The sequence below is a fragment of the Balaenoptera musculus genome, chromosome 2 (assembly GCF_009873245.2).
Source record: "Balaenoptera musculus isolate JJ_BM4_2016_0621 chromosome 2, mBalMus1.pri.v3, whole genome shotgun sequence".
Classification (NCBI taxonomy): Eukaryota; Metazoa; Chordata; class Mammalia; order Artiodactyla; family Balaenopteridae; genus Balaenoptera; species Balaenoptera musculus.
In genome coordinates, this window is record NC_045786.1 from 127,827,097 (window position 1) to 127,840,891 (window position 13,795).

Below are 13,795 nucleotides of genomic sequence, written 5' to 3' on the forward strand. Positions count from 1 at the left end.
GGACTGAGTAACAGGCATGAGACAGATGGCATTCTGCAGCAGACACCCTGAAGGTAAGGGTCAGGTTTGGACAGTAGAAAGGCAGCATGATAGCTTGGAGATTCGAGGGTCAAGGAATAGGGTTCATGCAAGGCAGCAGAATGCTACAGAAAGGTTAGAGAACATCAAGTTCACACTGCGTCGTACCTCAGTCTTCTGATGGTTGACCCAAGCCCCTCCTCTGTATGTACATGGTAGATTGCCAACCCTATCCTAGGCCACTTTTCCTAAGTGACACTGACTGAGCAGTGTGTAAGGAATATGAGATGTGAAGAAAGGACCCTTACCCATGTCCTGACTTTCATCAGATCCAAGCCTCAACCTTGGCTGCATTCTCTTTTCTCATTTCAGGTTTTATTTTTTTTAATAAAGAAAATCTAAGTCTACACTGTTAAATATGTGTACACATATGTACATGTTTTAAAACAAGGAGCATTCACATCACATTGACCTTGTGGATGTCATGACTCTTCCTACCATCTCTCTAACATATACACATCTCTCACAAACAGAATAACCAATAAAAAGACTTTGCAATCTTGGATTTAATATTTCGTGATTCAAGAATGTCTCTACTCTTGGGGCTGCCCATTTCACTACTTGGCAGCATTTGAAAAGATAACATCGCTCCCCTCATATTGAATGTAAATATGCTTCCATGTATGCATTCCTTTTTGATCCTCATTCTTCCCCTCTGGCGCCAAACAATAAATTTAATTTTCCATTCGTGACACAAACCCTTCAGCTATCTGAAGAAGGCAATCAAATCCTCATAGGACTATCTGTCACTGTTCAATGCATTAAGCTATCTTTTGTTCACATGCCCAAATGAAGGAATGATTAAATCATATAAAATTCTCATAAAACCCTGGGCAAGCCCTCTCCTGGTAAGTCCAACATGATAATGCTTGTTTACAACTCTTCGCCTTACCTTATGCCAACTTCCTTGATTGTCATAACATGTCTTAGTCAGCTTGGGCTGCTAAAATAAAAGTGTTACAGACTGGGTGGCTTAAACAATAAGCAGATACTGAAACCAAATGGATACTGGTGAGAGTCTTCTTCTGGGTTTCAGTCTGCCATCTTCTCATTGTATCCTCATATGGCAGAAAGAGGGAGAGAGAGCTCTTTGGGGTCTCTTTCATAATGGCACTAATCCATCGTGAGGGCCTCCACCCTCATGACCTAGTTACCTCCCAAAGGCCCCACCCTCCTTTTACCATTACATTGGGAGTTAGGATTTCAACATATGAATTCAAGGGGGGACAAAACACTCAGTCAATGACACCACCACAGACTTAACACTGTACTGCCTCCTTCTTGATTTGTTTCTACAAGACAACTCCACAGTTGTATTAGAACCTCTTTTAGTCTTTTTCTTTCTTTTTTTCTTTCCACACCACTGTTTCATTAGGGATTCATTAAGGTTCAATCTCTAAGGATGAGGGAGTTACTTAGGGTGCACAAAGCCTCCCCAGATCTCATAGTGAACCACCAGCTCAGGCTCTTTGGTGGGATCGTGGACCCCTTCCAGGGCAGATTAGGTATAAGGATGCTGCTTGTCTCCACGCACGGGCTGGTGGGTGGGGTAATTCTCCCCCACCCAAAACATGAACCACATGAAGGCCACGAAGCTGAAGAGCTGCTTACACACAAGATTCCAAGAAGCAGGCCTGGGGGACGTGTGCACACAGTTCCTGATGTACACGTCCAGGTCCCAGTGACTTGGTTCAACCTCAGGTCTGGGTGGTCCCAGACACACCATGGATCCCTCTCCTGCTGTGAACTGTCAGGGAGCTTTGGGTAGTCACCATACCCCATGCCATCATCAGCCAGGGCTCATAATCTTCCACCTGCATATTATACTTCTTGGCTGTGGCTGCCCGTTCTTCTGAGGTCTTGGGATAGGGCCCTGGGAGCATGTCCTTTATAATGTGGGAGGCTGTCTGTGCTCCCAATGACACCACATTTCAGCCTGCCCTCTGCAGCCCTCAGTCTCCCAGGACCAACCCCCAGCCGCTGCCATCTTCATCTTCTTCCCTGGAAACTCTTTATAGACAACAGTCCTAAACCAAATGTCTATTTAAGACCCTATGGTTCAGGGGCTTCCCTGGTGGTGCAGTGGTTAAGAATCCACCTGCCAATGCCGGGGACACAGGTTCCAGCCCTGGTCCGGGAAGATCCCACATGGCGCAGAGCAAAAGCCCATGCGTCACAACTACTGAGCCTGCACTCTAGAGCCTGTGAGCCACAACTACTGAAGCCCACATGCCTAGAACCCGTGCTTCGCAACAAGAGAAGCCACCGCAACAAGAAGCCCGCACACCGCAACGAACAGTAGCCCCTGCTCGCCGCAACTAGAGAAAGCCTGTGCGCAGCAACGAAGACCGAATGTAGCCAAAAATTAATTAATTAATTAATTAATTAATTTTTAAAAACCCTATGGTTCTAATTTAAGCTGGTGATTTTTTTTTCCCCAACAAACACATGAACATGATTAGCAGTGCTCTCTTTCTTTAGTGAATTAGATGGTGCACTGATCACATTATTTTTTAGACTAACGAGTCTCAACTTTGTTAGTACATTATAGTTACTTCAGGAGCTTTTAAAAAATCATGATGCCCAGGCCATATTTCAGACCATTTAAGTCAGAATCTCTGGGATGGAAGTCAAGCATCAGTATTTTCAAGTACCCCCCCAGATAATTCCAATGTGCATCCAAGGTTGGAAACCATCCAGAAGGGGAAAGAAATGGAGGAAGAGCTCGATGAGAAAGGCCAGCCAATGTGAGAAACGTGAGGTTTTGGCTGATTGATTTGATGCCTGCTTGAATGAATGGTTGGTTGAGGGGAGCTAAGATCTCACATGCCTTGTGGCCAGAAAACCAAAACATAAAAAAAAAAAAGAAGCAATATTGTAACAAATTCAATAAAGACTTAAAAAAAGAGAGAGGGATAATGACTTAGTAGTATGCTTGAAATACTAATGACAAGTCAAGAGAAATTGATTAAAACAAAGAAAAATAAGTGTTTTAAGATATGTATATTACTGTGCAACACTATGATTGAACTAGACTCTCTGCTGAGAATGGTGGCACTTTGGTTCCTGACATGCATGGAAAGTCCCCAAAATGTGGGATAGCTTGCATTAAAGGTTAACATTCATGTAATCCTGAAGTTAGAAAGCCCCTTAAGCAATCAGCAGGGGTTCGTTCCCTTCCCCTCCACAGGACAAGATTCTAGAGAGAAATAAGAGAGAACCAGACATTCCAAAATCCCGGAAAAGTGTTGATCATTTCTTGGAAGTATGCTTTCATTCCCTAGCCAGACTTAACGTGTTTTTTTTTTAAATTCTTTGTTTCTGTTTAAACTGAAACCCATGTTGCAATTTAAACCTATTTCCTCATTTGGTTCTCAGAAGCAATGGAAAATAACAAGTTAATTTCTTCCTCATGATACATCAAGCCAATCCAAATAACCCTAAACCATTCAACTTTTTCTTTGAAATCCATTGTCTGCAATCTTTTCTTAAAATTCTGAATTAGAATTACATTCTGAATACTAAAATCCTAAGTACTAAATCTCAAAATACTAAAAAACATTAATATGCTTTTATAATAACTAATGACTTAAGAAAAGGGAGCAATGAAAAGCACTGTTATATGTGCAATAAAAAAGATGTTTAAAATTATTTACAAAAAGTTAAAGTCCACACAAGGGATTTTGCCTATTAGATAATAAAATACTCTATCAAACTACAAAAGATTAAAGCAGTACAATCCTGGCAAACAGATCAACAGAATAAAATAGAGTCCAAAAAAGAAAAAAAATCCATTAGTGCTACTACTACTAAGCCATAAAGGTGCCCAACATGATGACATTAGTAAATTCCCCTTGGGTGCCAGTGCCACACATATACTGTCTCCATTAAAACCTCACAACATCAGGGAAGAGGCAGAGCTAGCACTCAGCAAGCAAATCCAGACCTCTCTGCCCCCCAGCTCTGTGCTCTTAATGAAAATATGCCAGTGCCTTCATTTTGAATCAGTAATATTTAAAATTGGAAAAAGGGCACTGGAGCAATTCACTAAAAAATGTGAGAAAAAGTAAAGTTAGATTACTTTTCTTACATTAAAAAAAAATTGGGTGGACTAAAATCTGAAATGTAAAAAAAATAATAATAAATGTACTATGTTAACTGTAGAACAGTCTTATAATCTTAGACCTTAGAAGAAGGTCCTTACTAGAATGGGACCAAGGTTGGAAACCCAAAAGGATAACTGATGTATTTGACCACTGGTACAGAAGAAGACACTCAAAAGAAAGTTAAACAAATCTAGAAAAACTCTTGCAATGCATGTGAGAAACAAAGGGTGGATATCTTTAGTTATAAAATGCACTTACAAATAAATATGAAAAATATCAACATCCCAATTAAAACTGGGAGAAGGATATGAACAGACATTTCAAAAATGAAGAAAGCTAAATTGCCAACAAACATATACAAATGTACTCAATTTACAGTCAAAGATATGACACTGAAAATACCCCTTCTAGGGAGAAAGTGTGAGCAGATAGAGGCATCCTCATACACTGTGGGTAGACACAGAAACTGGTACAAAGAAACATTTCTTCATCCAGAGAATAAAGGAGGTGAGTTAAGTAATCTCTAGATTCTTTCCAGATCTGAAATTCTAACAGTCTTTATTTCTCTGGGTTGTGCCAGTGCTGTATAAAGGCTTTAGCAATCAATTAAATATATTTTATAAAAATAAATTATTAAGATATATTTCCCTCTCCAGCGATTTGAATCAATTTTGAGACTTACGTGACCCATACAGAAAACCTAATTGCACCCAACACAAACATTTACCAAGGTATTTTATGCCAAGGATGTGGAAGCACTGCGAATACTAGAGGCAGCCAGGAGCTGGGTGGACAGAGGAAACCAAGAAGTAAATAGACAAGGATTCTCAGGGTGAAAAGCTTTCCCAGAGCTATGGGTGTGGGAGCACATGAGACAGGCATTTAAACTAGTCTCGGGGATAAGGGGAGTTGGAAACATTCCTCATAGGCTCAGCTCCCAAAATGGATCTTAAAGGGTAAGCAAGCTTTAAACGTATGAAGGGGGGATGGCTTTCCAGGGAAGAGAGCAACATATGCAAAGACAAGGGGACACTGGAGAGCATGGTGAGTCTTAGGACCTCTTAGTGTTTCCTGAGGCTGCAAGACATGGACAGCTAAGAGCCAGAGAGGGAAAGAACAGGTTTTAAATGTCATCATAAAAAGCCAGGATCTTATTCCTATGGTAACTGTAAACCATCAAAGTAGTACCCTAATAGATCTGCACTGAGAAAAACTCACTCCAGGAGATTCCCATTTCCAGTAAGATAGCAGACGGATAAACCAGAAAAAATTCCAGTACAAAAACATAAAATGGGTTAAAGTTTTTAAAATTAGTTTTAAAAGTATAGTCAAAAGTCACAAAAGACTAAGTGAAATCGCTAGATAACAAACACAAAGAGGGAACTGAAAATTCAAGTGGTGAGTGCCTCAGCTGATGCAACACTCAGTTAAAAGGGTGGGAAATTTTGTGCGATTTCAGGAACTTGAGCTTAACTGACCCCAGGCGAGGTGTGGGCCTGGGAGAAGCAGGGAGTTGGAGCAAAGACTCTTTGAAGAGCTTCCCCCTTCAGTGACCTCATCCTTTCTCACCTACTCAACAGTACTCCAGCAGTGCTTCACTCTCTGCTTACGACATCAATGTTTTATCCTTACTGGGTCATTCCTATCAGCACACTAATAATATGCTGTTATCTCGAACATCTTAAGAATCCTTTCTTATTTTTTTTTTTAATTTATTTATTTATTTATTTATGGCTGTGTTGGGTCTTCGTTTCTGTGCGAGGGCCTTCTCCAGTTGTGGCAAGTGGGGGCCACTCTTCATTGCGTTGCGCGGGCCTCTCACCATCACGCCCCTCCCCCCCCCCGTCGCGGAGCACAGGCTCCAGACACGCAGGCTCAGCAATTGTGGCTCACGGGCCCAGCCGCTCCGCGGCATGTGGGATCCTCCGGGACCAGGGCTCGAACCCGTGTCCCCTGCATTGGCAGGCGGACTCCCAACCACTGCGCCACCAGGGAAGCCCAAGAATCCTTTCTTTGACCTCAGTTCTCCTGCCACCCACTGCCCCATTTCTCAGTTCCTCTGTGCAACACACCTCCTCAATAAAGTTGCCTCTACTTAGCATGTCCAATTCCTGAAAAAATTCTAGGTACAAAACTTGAAATGGTTTTGTATTCTCTCTTAAACCCAGGCCAATCAGGGCGGCATCCACACCCTTCACTAAAATTGCTCTTGTCAAAGTCACCATGAGCTTCATCTTGCCAAACCCCTGATCCTTAGTTTACACAATCTGGCAGCATCCTTGACATAGTCAATCATCCTCTCTCGGGTACACTTTCTTACTTGGTTTCGAGAACACCGTATTCTCTTGGTTTTTCTTCTACTTTGCTAGCCACCTCTTCCTGGTCTCTGTTGTTCACTTTCCCTCTCTTTCACTCAGTGCTGGAGAGCCCCAGAGTTCAGTTCCCTTCCCACTTCTATCTGCACTCACAACCTTGACCATCTCACCCAGTCTTATGGGCTGAAATACCAAGAAGCAGACACCAAGATGGGATTAGATGTGCAAGAGATTTCTATGCTGTGAAGCATAAAGGAAGCAGGAGTAGGCTGAGAGAGGCTTCAGATCATGATGCCACCCCTATGAAAACAGAGGAGGAAGGAGGGAGGTTTGGGTAGGAAGAGTCTCAAACTGCAGCTCAGTTCCAAGAAAATGTGACCAGGCTGATGGGGAGTCCTTGACTTTCCCATTAGAGTTAGTCCATGCCCTACAGGAATGGGTCTGCACTAGTACCCAGCTGCGCTCCATCACAGCTGGAACAGCCTCTGTGTGAACATGGTGGTGGATACGGAGGGGTTGTCAGTCAGGAACATTCCCCACAGCAGGAGATCTGAGTGGTCTGTTCCCATGGCAGCCACAAGTCCACCCTTTCACCTACATAGGTCTACTTTTCCAGGTAGGTTTGGGGAGCAGCTCTTCCATGGTTCCCATGGCCTCCAGTCTTAAGGGAAAACTTAGAGGAGAGGGAATTGTTGGAGTAGTTTCCAGGGCATAACTGGTACTCATCATCTCCTTCCTCCATTATCCAGTCTAAATTTCCCTCGCCCTCAGCTATCACCTTAGCAGGTCTTGGTGGCTTCCCTGGTGGTGTGACCCAAACCTTCATTCCTGAGGCATCTTCTCAGGTTGGGGTAGCTGCACGTGTCCATTCACAAGTAACAAGGAGCCAGGGAGCACCCAGAGGCTCCCTAGTGGATCATCTAGCTCCACATGTCTTCCTCCTGCCCCCTTGTGTAACAGCAGCTCCACTTCCTGCCAAGATAGCGACACCTCTCCTTGCCTGCTTGGCCCTGGATACAAGAAATCCAAAGGGCTTTGATGGTGGCCATAGTCCCTGGCAAGGGGGAGCCTCTTTGGGAGACCAGGATCTCTAACCCTGCAAATCCCAGAGTTGCAGCGTCAGGAAGGACAATACCTGCCAGTGGATCATTGGGAGTGATGGGGTGGGGGGGGTCACTCATGCTTCCACCCTTTGGTTCCCCAACCCATATATTATTTCAAATGGGGACACAGTGCCATACAGAGGTCTCTGATTTAACACATACGCTGCATCCTAAAGGATAACGCCCCATCCTCTCAGAGTATTGTGTCTGAGCTGATTCTTCAGCTGTGCCTTTGGAAGACAGTTTCAGAATTCTCTGAGGCCTGCTTCTTCTGGGAAATGTGGTTTGTGATACAACCAATGGATTCCATGGGCATGGGTTCACTCCCATATGTTCTTCACTATGAAATGATTCCCCTATGCTGCGTGGGATCCTATGCCTGTGGATCGGACATTCTATAAGCCCCCAAATAAGGATGCTGGCTGAGGCTTGCTCTATGGGCAGGCGAGGCAAAGCATGCCTAGAATAAGCATCTAACCCTGTGAAAACCAATCACTGATCCTTTCAGGATGAAAGGAGCCTAATGTAATTGACTTGCCACCAGGTGGCTGATTGGTCTTCTCAGGGAGTAATACCATATCCAGGTGCTCAGCACTGGTCTCTATTGCTAACAGGTCAGACTTTCAGAGGCCACAGTAGCTAAATCAGGTCAGTAGCCCTCATCTCGATCACTGTGGCACACTCCATTTGTGTGCCCATCAGCCAGTTCTGGGGTGGCTGATTATGAAGTCTGCCTAATGCCATCTGGCTGAGCCAATCTGTCTACTTGATTGTTCAGAGTCTCTTCCATGGGGGATGCTTTCTGGTGGGCATTACATGTGACACAAAGATCATCACACTTTGTGCCTCCTCCCATCAGTCCATCCATACATCTTACACCAGATTTTCCCGTACATTTCCTGTCCAGAGAGCCAGCCCATTGGCCACTGCACAGGATCTATGTGCATCCTCACCTCAGGCCATTCCAGCACAAAGTAGATGAACAGGTGCACCTCTCACATTCCATCTTTGGGAAGATTTTCACTCTCTAATGTCTTTCAAGGCGACTCCTGAATGTGGCTATAATTTTCAGCTTACACAATATTCCAAGCCAACTCATTTGTAAAACAAGCTTGGGATTATGCCTCCACCTTTGGCTGCTCACAAGGATCTCTCCATATGGCCACAAGTATGAGCTGGGGCAGAAGCATTGGTGCAACTGTGGGGTGACATGGGGCTCTGGACTATCTGCTCATACAGCTTATTCATGCCCTCTGGTCCTACCTGGACTTGATCCCAGATGTACCATTGCCCTCTCACTATGCACTGCTGCTGGGCTCCTCTGAATTTAAGACTTGATGGGTTTGATGACAGGAATCTTGGTCACTTTTACTCACTGATTTATTTATAGCACCTAGAAAATGCCTAGGATATAGTAAGAGCTCAACAAATATTTACTGAGGAAATAAAGAACAGAAATGAATGTAATAGTGAACAAAGAGTTAAAAGAATTTTTTTCAAAAGTTAGTTCCTTGAAAAGACTACTAAGTCAATAAAACTTTAGTAACATTTATTAATTTAAAAAGGGAGACAGTAAAATAAACAATGTTAGGAATCAAAAAATGAGACAGAGGTACAGACATGGTAGCTGAAAAAATTAATCAACCACTTCTCATCTTTACTGCTACCACCTTTACTCTTCCAAACCACCTTTCTTGAACTGCTACTTATTTTCAGTGTCCAGTCTGTCCCCACCCCCAGTCTATTTTCTACATAGCTACCAGAATCATCTCTTTTTTCAACTTTTTACTTTAAACTAATTTTAGACTTACAGAAAAGTTGCTGAAAATAGAAGAGTTCCTCCACCAAGCTTCTCCCCATGTTACATAACCATAGTACAATTATCAAAACTAAGAAATTAACATAGGTACAATACTATTAACTAAACTGCAGACCTTATTCAAATTTCACCTATTTTTCCACTAGTGATCTTTGTCTGTTCCAGGATACTATCCAGGACCCCAAATTACATTTAGTTGTTGTTTTTCCTCAGTCTGCTCCAGTCTATGACATTTCCTTAGCCTTTACATGTCTTTTATGATCTTGACACTTTTGAAGAGTACTGAGCAGTTAAAGAAGTAAAATATATCACATTCAGAGAGAGAAAGCCACTAAGAAAACTTTTATGTTTATTAATTTGAAAGCTTGGATTTGGGAACAATTCCTATAAAAACTAGTCAAAGCAAACTCAAGAAGAAACGCTGAATAGGCCTAGAGCTTTTCAAGAAATTAAAATCTACCTCCAAAAAAAAAAAAAAAGGGAAAGAAATAAACAAACTTTAGATCTAGTCAGTTTTATAGGTGAGTTCTAGCAAAACTTTAGGAAACACATACATAATCTCAACCTTTCAAACTGTTCCAATGAGTCAAAAAGGGGGTCAACTTGCCCATCTCATGTTATGAGGCAAGTAAATGCTTGATACTAAACCTAGACAAGAGCAACAGGAGGAAAGAAAAATCTAGACCAACCTCCTAGTGAACAGAGAAGAATGATTCTTTCTGATTTATGTGGGTCCAAAAATATGATCATCTCAAGATATATAGGAAAAACATTTGATGAAAGATGTATAGCCTTTTAAAAAATCTCTTGGCAGGCTAGAAATACATGGGAATTTCCTTAACTTAATAAAGAGTATCCACCAAAAACCTAGAGCAAACATTATACTTAATGATGAATCATTAGAAATATTTCCTTTCAAAAAGGAAATAAGGCCAAGACGCTGGCTATCACTATATCCATTTAACATTTTACTGGCAGTCTGAGGAAAAGATAACAAGGCATACTTATTGCAAGGAAAGAAACAGAACTGTCATTACGCACAGATGGTATCACTGTCTGCACAAGAATTCAAGAGACTGAATGGATAAATTATTTGAAATAAGAAAGCAGACTAATTTTAGAAATTAAGAAGCAGATCTGATTTGGTGGTTGAGTAAGAGAAAGAAGAAATAAGGATGATATCTGGTGTTCTGGCTTGGGAAAATACGTAATGTGGTACCATTTACTTAGATTGCTAATTCTACAGGAAAGTGAGCCTTGAGTCAGGGCAGAGTTATTCTAGGTGGGTAGCTTCCTGAAGAACTTATCTATAGCCCTAAAGATCACTGGAAATACAAGGAGATGGAGGAAAGTGTCGTCAGAACCTCTACTGAAGAGATTACTACATGTAGTTGTACAGAATACTCTGATAAGCTACTTGAGATGTGGGTAAGACTCCTCTTCCCGCAATGGAACATTCTAGTAAAAGTGGCAACTCACTGGACTGACTCCTAAGGAGGGAGGTTCTGATTAGCCCCATGGGTTTTGCTTTTCTTAACGGGATATACAAGTTTGGGACAAGCTGATTTGGTCAGGAAAATAGAAGAGAAGCTGGGGCTTTGGAACACTGACAATTCTTTCTCTGCCCTTCTCAAAAGTTCTCAGTCTCTATTCTAAATAAAGGGTTGAGGATATTAGCTAGACTTATTGTGGTGGTCATTTTGCAATACACACAACTCATTAGGTTGTACCTGAAACTAATATGTTATATGTTATAAATTATATAATCAATCAATATTGAAAGGGTGACATGGAGGGACAAATTAATAACTAGCTAAGAGGCTCATGTATCTCAGTCTCATGCTGGGTGGTGGAAGCCGATGAGTTCTGCTCAGTATGTGACAAGTGAAATGTGACAACTTCACATAGTTGGTTGGATATGTGTGTCTGGAGCCTGGAAATGCATATTTGAGAGTTAACAGCATATGAAAGAGAGTTGAAACCACGGGCATGGATGGATGGATCATGTAGAAAGTATGTAGAGAGCAAAATGAGAAGAGACACACTCCAAGAATGGAATGCTGAAGAAGAGAAACTGAGAATGTGTAGCCAGAGAAGTAGGAAGAAAACTATTTCAGTATCTTTTTTCTTTTTTAATTGAAGTACATTTGATTTACAACGTGTTAGCTTCAGATGTGCAGCAAAGTGATTCACCTATATATATTTATAAATATATATATTCTTTTTCAGATGCTTTTCCATTATAGGTTACTAAAGGATATTGTATATAGTTCCCTGCTATACAGTAGGTCCTTGTTTTTTATCTATTTTATATATAATAGCATGTATCTGTTAATCCCAAACTCCCCCTGCCTTTTCTCCTTTGGTAACCATCAGTTTGTTTTCTATCTGTGAGTCTATTTCTGTTTTATAAATAAGTTCATTTCTATCTTTTTTTCAGATTCAATATATAAGTAATATCATATGATATATGTCTTTGTCTGACTTACTTCACTTAGTATGATCATCTCTAGGTTCATTACGGCAGTATCTTGAAAGGATCCAGGAGAAGAGGGAACACTGAGGAGAAAATGTGCATCAGTGACAAATATTTGCAGAGTGAAAAGAGCTCACTGTCAAAGCCACACAGGCAAATTAATTAAATCCGTTCTACTCTTGTTGAATATGGTTATCTTAAAGCAATAAGATTTAACCCTGACAGATTCATTTCCTAACTCATTTGTTCACTCATATTTAACAAAGACCCACTGTGTGCAAGATTTGTACCATTATCTCTCTTTCCTTCTCTCATATTGAGCCAAATTCAAACTCTCTCAGTAGTTTCCTGAGATTCTGAGAACAGGCACGGACTCAATATATAAATTTTCCTTTTTTACTTGATTAATTCCTAAACAACTTCAGCTCAGCACTTCATTCTTATGTGTGTTAAAATCAAATAGCTTAAAAAAAAAAATCAAATAGCTTTTCTGAGGTTACAACCTCTGGTTTTCTATATATTTCCCCAGTGTTTTATATTCATTAAAAACATATGAAGAATCCATGCACTCATGCTTTAGCTTTTCCCATGCAATCTTATTTCAGAATCATCGAAGCAAACTCTGCTCAGTATTCCCTTGAGATCATCTATATTCTTTATAAAGATATTTCCACTGAATCTAATGTAATGCCTTCCTCACTGGATTAGGATACATGGCCCCATATTAATGTTTTCATGACCACCTACTACTCAACACCTACTAGGTATCCTTTTGCAATCAAAGAACTTAAAATATTGTAAGGAATATAAATTATAGAATTATAATACAAGGCAGAAAATGCCAGGAGAATGAGCAAGAGACTATGAGATTTCATTGGAGGAGAAATTAGCTTTGGCTTGAGCGACCTGGAAGAGTTTCACAGAGAAGGTGGCATTTAAGTGGGTCTTAAAGAAGCAGAGGGATTTCAATAGGTGAAGTTGGGAGGGGCAATGGTGTAAGCAAAATCAGCAAAGCACAAAGAAAGTCCAAGAAATGATATGTAGGTACACCTGGTGGAAGAAAATATATCAGAGACAAGAGGGGAGAGATATAAGTGCTGACAGCTAACTCAGTACTTATTAAAGCCAGGCAGCCTGCAAAGTGCTTTACGTTCATCATACCATTGAATCCTCATACAACTCAAAAGGGCAGCTACCATTCCCACTTCTGTTTATCAGACAAAGAAACCAAGGTACAGCAGGATCCAATGACAAATAGGAAGTGCCTGAGCCAGGATTTGAACCCAGGAAGTCTAATTCCAGAGCTGCACCCTGGGCCCAACATTGCTGGAGAAGGTAGAGGGACTATAGGAGAAGTGGGCAGAGGTCCAGGAGAACACTGGGTCATGGATGTGAACGGAGGAGTTTCAAGAAGGCAAGGGTTGTTCATAATTGTAAATCTCTCAGATAATTCATAACCCCAGACTGAGAAAAAGTTTTTGAGGGGCTGATTAGTTGGCTCCAGGAGACTTCGGGAGCAATGTCAAAGGAGCCAAAACACAGAGGAGTAAAGAGGGAGTAGGTGGTAGGATTGCGAGGCAGCGACCATGAGCCATTTTTTTCTAGGCTTTTGATGCCCAAGGTAAGGAGCGAGAGGACAGCAGCTGGAAAAGAGTGATCAGTCTGTGATTTTGTCTTTTGGGATAACTTATGTGAAGGAACGTTAGTGGAAAGTGTTAGAGAGAGAAGACAACTGAAATGCCAAAGTCCTTTCGGGGAATGGGGGGATAAAGAGATCGAGAATGCAGGGGAAGGCTCGGAGAGCCATAGAGAGGAGGAGAGAAAACTTTTTCTCTGAGCCAAGAGGAAGGGAAGACGGGAAGTGAGGTAGTGAGGAGAGGTTAAGCAAGCCTACTTCT

General features: G+C 41.5%; 1 pseudogene; it reads right to left on the reverse strand.

The window, feature by feature from the left end:
• Positions 1-1,489: 1,489 nt before the first annotated feature.
• On the reverse strand, positions 1,490-6,418 carry LOC118889911 (annotated as a pseudogene).
• Positions 6,419-13,795: the final 7,377 nt, after the last annotated feature.